At 47.3% G+C, this 6,493-nt stretch overlaps 1 pseudogene; it reads left to right on the top strand.

The window, feature by feature from the left end:
• The first annotated feature begins 1,337 nt into the window (after window positions 1-1,337).
• LOC117016078 (centromere protein V-like protein 3) lies at window positions 1,338-2,196 on the top strand (annotated as a pseudogene).
• The last annotated feature ends 4,297 nt before the right edge of the window (window positions 2,197-6,493 follow it).

Genomic DNA, 6,493 nt, shown 5'->3' with positions numbered 1-6,493 from the left:
TGGGGGTGGGGGTGGGGCGCAACCGAAGGGGGTTACTCAGGTTTTAAGAACTTACTGGGCCGCCCCTTTGTCGGCACTACCAAGATTGGCCACTTGGTGAGAATGAGGCCCAGACCTTTCTCCTGAGCCTAAAATAACAATTTTACTGGAGTAACATGGCAAACTGTATGTTTCTATAGCACCTTCTGCTAAGAAACTTGTTACGTCGTCCATACACACCTTGAGATTGCCTATATCCATGCTCATTCTGTTACCAGCCCTGAGACCATGGAAATAGTCCTGAAGTTTTCTGGGTCCCAGTAATGTCATTAACAAAAGGGGAATTATATGTTATATTCCAAATGTACTGGGAAGAAAATTCAAGAACATATTTGAAGTACATTTAATACAGCAGAGAGGAATTGGATTTATTATATCTATATTACTTCTAAATTCATTTCCAATAATTTCCAAATACTCCTTGTATTTATGTTTAGTTTTCTTGTATACCAAGATTCAGGAAGTGTTCTGGATGCTGAAGTTAAAAACAACACAGCTTGATCCTTTACCTCAAGCATCTCAGTGTCTACTGAAGGCAGACACATGGACAAATTACATGAAAGACCTTAAAGTGAAGAATTCAGGCTTTTAGGGGTATCATGAGAATGCAAAGGAGAGACACAAAGGACTAAGCTGCAGAGTGGGCTGGACTGGGGATGAGTGGCCAAAACAACTCCAGAAAACCAGACAGAGCTGTCTCGTTGTGAGTGTGAAGGAGGTTAATTGTATTCGACAGTTCCACTAACATGTGGGTTCACATTCTGATTATGTGAGGGTGACCGTGAAGCACATCCTTGCATGTCTATGAAACCTTTTATTAGGTTGATGCAAAAGTGTTTGCGTTTTTTGCAATTATTTTTAACCTTTTAAACCGCAATTAGTTTTGCACTAACCTGATAGTAATATTGGGAGAGCAAGGCAGTCTTCGTGAGCGGAAGTCCACTGTCTGCCCTTAATCCTGGCATTCTGGAATAAAATCTACTTTTCTCTCCACTAACCTTGCCTGTCGAGTTTTGGCTTTAGTGCAGCGAGCAGCTGGGCCTTTTTTACACGGTAATACCCTGTCGTGGCAAACAACACACTATTTTACTTACTTTGTTTTTGGACAGCTGACCCTCAGAGACTGAAAGTGTTTTGGGAAGCCTGAGTCTTGTCCACGTCCTCGGAGTCCAGCACGGGAGCTGGTGTCCAGCAGGTGCTCAGTAAAAACTGCCTTAGGACTGAAATTCAGGCCAGCAAAGGCTGTTTTGATAGGGTCAAGGGAAGGGTCTCTGTACATCACATTCAACAAGTGGCAGATGAGGCGGCTCAGTAACTCACTAGCCCATCAGGGGCGGTGGGCACAGGCCTGGAAGGCCGCAGGCACCCTGGGCAGGGTGAGGCGCCAACGCTCGGCCCCGGGGGCGAAAGCGGCCCGGGGATCCTGCGGCCGCCTGGGCAGCCACCGCGGCCACCGGCGCTCGGCGCCCACCTGTGCAACTCCGGGCGGGGAGCCACGCGGCGGGAGGAGGCTGGCGTCGGCCAGGAGGGCACCGGCCAGGCTGTGGCGGCCGGCCCCGGGAGGCGGGCTCCACGGGCCGCTGGCATCCCCGAGGCCGCCGGAGCCCGACGAGTCCCTCGACGTGATGGGGCTGGGAGCGCAGCGGGAGACGGTCGGGAAGCGGCGGGGCCTCAGCTGCCAGTGCGCCGCCGCCGCCGCCGCCGCCTTCCCGCTGGACACCTTCGGGTACCCTGGCCTGGCGCTCTACACCAGGGGCCGCCACTGCGGCGCGGTTCAATTTCAGCCGGGCCCGCAAACCTGTGAGCTCTGGATCGCAGCTGCAGGCTGCTCAGGGAGCAGCAGCAGCGCCGCTTCCTCGCCCCCGCCTCGCGCTCCGCGCTCGCGGCTGGGCGCTCGGCTCTGCTGCGGGGTGCCAAGGGCTTGGGCACGCGGCCACCCCACACGCACCCCGCGCTGCACAGCTTGCGCAGCAGCTGCGGCGCGCAGTTTCCACGCGTCCGTCTCCGAGCGGCGTTTACAGCGTCGCCCGGCACTGCAAGGATGCGGGCACCGTGCGCGGTGCTGTCGTCAGAGGTCGACGGTGGCCACCAAGGAGCGCAAGCCCCTCCGGAACGCGTCCCGAAGAGGAGCAGGGGACTTGGGCCACAAGCGCCTGAAATGCGTCCGGGTGCCTTAGAGGGAGCCACCTCCGTGCTTGTAGAATTATTGCGTGAAAGAGGTCTGTTTCTGGACCGGTGAACCTGTCTCGTTGCCCCAAGCTGCTACCCATGCCCTTGCAGTGTTTTTCAACGGACTTGCTTCGTTCAAGAAACTAAGCACACGTTTGTGTAGAGATCATCTTCCAATCCGATGAGCAAGTAGTGTCTCCACTTTCTCAAGTCTCCTTCTACCTCTCTTATATTGAGTACTCTTCGTACATTTCTGACAAGTCAGTCGCAGATTATTCATATGTACTGTCCGGCTAGGTGCTATCGTGAATAGGACTGTGTTTAACAGTTGCATCTGGTAGTATGTAGGACGCCTATGTCCAAAGAGTTTTGTCAACATTTATCAGGACGTTTTCTATTCATTCTCATTCTCTCTCTCTCTCTCTCTGTCTCTCTCTCTCTCTCTCTGTCTCTGTCTCTGTGTTAGGTAGGAATTCACATTTTTGCGCATTAGAGATAAGCATTATTTTATCCAAGGTGTTCATTTAATGTGTTTTTTAAGAGCATGTTTAAGATTCGTTCAAAAGTAATGTCATTTTCCTTGGTTTTGTGTTAGAAACTGTCTCTTGGTAGGTGGACGGCGAGACTGAAGAATGAGAAAGGGGTCTGTGCACTGTACGCCCTGTTTGATGTTTTGAAATTCCTTTGTCGTTCGAGTATTCAGAAAAGAGTGTTCAGAAATAGATACTTAATAAGTAGAAAAGTGTGTTTTTCTAGGTTGTATGTTACAAAACCACTATCAATTTATATGAAACTTCTTGATACTTGAAATTTTATCAAACAGGACGTGTTAGGTACTTTTTCCTGTACAATGATATGTATAAATTCATCATTTAATGGCTTCGTAGAATTAAGAAATGTAGATGGTTCCTAATGTATTTAATCAGTCTCCTCTGATGGATTTTTAAAGTTTTCCACCTTTTCACTATAATGGCAATTGTATTTCCAAGGAGTAAAGTACAAATAAATATGCTCAGTGTTGCATCAACTAAATACTTATGTGTTTCCATGTACGTTGCAAATAACATGACTGTACTATCACACAGAGACTCTATCAGCTGTCAATCTCTTGGCCACATTTTGCATCACCCCCGGACTACAGAGCAGAGGAGAGAGTTTACCAACTGGTGTCTCCAACATGTCCCCCTGCTCCTCCAACTTCGTCGTTTGTTATTTGGAATAGCTCAATCCAGCCCCTTCACCATTTAGAAGTTTAGTTGAGGTAGAAAAGAGCCAGTTGGAAGGAGAACGTGCCCGGGGAGGGTTCACTCATCCGGTTGGTCAGAAAATACCAAACTGTACTGAGATTTGCAGCCATGTGATATTCTATTGTGTGGATAGGATCCAGAGACACTAAGAAAGAAAATGGTTCAAGACTTCATGCTTCTACCACATCAGTGTTTCTGTACAAAGAAAGGTGTATACATGTATATATGACTTATTTTCTTTTGTAAGAGTGACTTGGCTTTCAAAGTGAGTACTGACTGTGTACTGCTTCTGTGTGCCATGTGCACATACCATTCATGAGTTTATTTGGCCTAAAACCTGTATCAAAGGCTGCTTTCAGGCAGCATTGTTCACCTGACATACCGTGTATGGCTCCTAGGCTGGTTTCCATGTGTGACAATGCACGTACGCGACCGCTGTGCTGGTGAAATGAGGTGGGAGATGGTGCTAGAAGCTGAAGCTGGACGAGCTTTTGGGAAAAGGCCATGACCTCCCAGGTGTCTTGAGATGGAGAATTGGAGAGAAAGAGAAGTGACAAGCAGCAGCGTAGGCCCAGTAAGGAATGCTGCGGAAAGGACAGAGGTGTTGCAAGGTGTCTTTAGGGGATTTGGCACAGGTTGCGTGACATCAGTGTTTTGCGCCCTACCTCCAGAGAATGCCTCAAGGTTGACTTATGAGTTAGTTGTCTTTTCCATGGCACAAAAAATACAACACACTGAAAAGTCATATATTTTCAAAATGTTTAGCCATGCACCGTTAAAGTCATCTTGGACACTGACAGTAGTCTGTATGCCATGCTTCAGGCATCTCTTACTTCAAGTAAAGAGCAAGGACTTGGCAAATGGCCCTGGGATGAAATCCCAGTTCTTCCACCTACTGCTGTCTGGCTGTGTAAGATCTGTAAGAATCCACACTCACCTTCATTGTGAGGTTTAAACGAGGTCACGCATGTAATGTTTTGGCACAGTGACTGACACCCAGCAAGCACGCAATGATAATTTCCTATTATTTTCTTATTAGATCAAGACATCGATAAACAGTCACGATTGTACTCAGCTCTAGAATTGGTCACAATTGTACTCAGCTCTAGAATTGAGACACGCTCGTGTACATCCTCTCACGTGCCATTTTTTGGCCACGGAATGCGAAGAGTCACAGATGTCCAGTGATGGCGTAAAAGGAATATTAAGTCAAAAGTCTACAGGAAGCTAGGTGCTCTTTCCCCCTTTAACAGGCTCATCAGACAACATGCACTATTTCTCCTCTGTCCTCCAGGACATGCTCATATCCTCATTCATCTAAACACCAAGCTAGGGAATCATCCTAGACGGAACCTCATTCTACCCCATTCGGCCCCTTCGCTGTCCCAGCTCTCCTCCATTTTATGCCTACCTGATGCCCAGCACTCTTCTCCATGCTTGGATAGAGCAGTGAACAAAATGCATCGCCTAGGCCCCTATCACTCCCATCTGGTGGATGAAAGAGACAAATAACCGTCACCTTACAACAGCACAGTGTGGCTAGGGAAAGCACAGGGTGCTGTGAGAGCACAGAGAAGAAGCCCCAGTTCTTGGACCAGGTAAGGAGCGTCTCTGAGCCTCAGTTCCAAGGTCCTCATCTCTAAAATGGTTATAATAATTATCCTCATCTTCTAATCTTGTCGTCTCTGTGGGATGAGACATCAAGGAACCCAGAGGGACCAGCTGTACTGGAGAAATCTTTAACTCTGTGTCCTGTGTTAGTCACTCATCACTGTGGAGGAGAAGCGTTCCTGGACTCCTGGGAAGCTAGTCTACCCTGGGACCATGGGTAAGGAAATGGGGAGAGGGGACAGGATTGGTGCCCTTTCCATCTTTTCTTCTATGTCTTCACATCTACTGGACGGCCTTCTTTTACTTTTTAGGTGTTCTGTGCTCTGAGGACTTAAAATGATCGATTGACATTAACTAAACTTAGTCCTCACGGGGTCCTGCTATAGAAGGTGGTACCAGCAGTAGAATATCACCCTCCATCGCACATTGTGAAGTAATGTCACAGTGTTGGATGATTTTACCGTTAACACTTGAGATGGGTGATGCTTTATTCCTCAGAGTGTCTGGGAAAGATCCCCAGAAGTTGGGGTGCTTTCCTGTACAGTATGTGTTCCCGGAATTATATACAACAGGAAAGAGCACTGTCAAGCAGAAAAAAAAGACCTGTCTCTGTTTGTGTGTCTCTGTTCATGAAAAAGGACATCTTTCCTAAAATCATGGCGCCCAGATTCTATTTCCAGTTTTCTTTTTCTGAGCTGAATAAGATCTGGCACTATTTAGTACTCATATGCTAAGGAAAGAAGCTCTATCATTCAATTTCCAGTCTTTAGCTGTGCTGTGCATCCGGCTTTAACTGTGGCATATGAATAGGAAATTGATGTAGACGCATTACTTCTATCTGTCTCTTAGCCTCATCATGTGAACTGAGGCTTCCAGCTGTCATAGTGCCTTTCCTCATACTAGTATGCCAGGTCGTGAGGTAGGCTCTGCGATATATATACCTGCTCTCAGTCCTTGCGGAGCTCACAGCATGTTGGAGGAGGCAGACAACGAAGCAAGAAATTACCACAAGTTGTGGTAGGCACTCAGGGCGATGGGGGAATTCAAGATGTGCTGATTATACCTACCTGGATGGGGCAAGCTATCGTCTTTCAAAGCAAGAGACTTGCCATGTAAGACATAACAAAAACAACGACAACAAAAATAGGAGTTGGTCAGGTGGAATTTTCCTGTCTAGAATTTTCCAGAGAGGGGGGATAATATATACGAGGTTTTGAAGTTAGAGAGTGCGATTCACGTGAGGAACAGACTTGTATTCCGGCCTCAAAGTCACACCATAAGTTGTATTTGTTTGTTAATCTCTGTACGTATTTTGAAGGTAAGGACTGTAACCAATTCTTTCTAACCTCCGAGTCCTCAGTACAGCCTCTGACATATCAATGTTCAATATATGTCTATGTATGTATAGACTAAGAGCACCCACTATG

Source organism: Rhinolophus ferrumequinum, chromosome X (assembly GCF_004115265.2).
Source record: "Rhinolophus ferrumequinum isolate MPI-CBG mRhiFer1 chromosome X, mRhiFer1_v1.p, whole genome shotgun sequence".
NCBI classification, from domain to species: domain Eukaryota; kingdom Metazoa; phylum Chordata; class Mammalia; order Chiroptera; family Rhinolophidae; genus Rhinolophus; species Rhinolophus ferrumequinum.
This window is presented reverse-complemented; position numbering and strand designations above follow the sequence as displayed.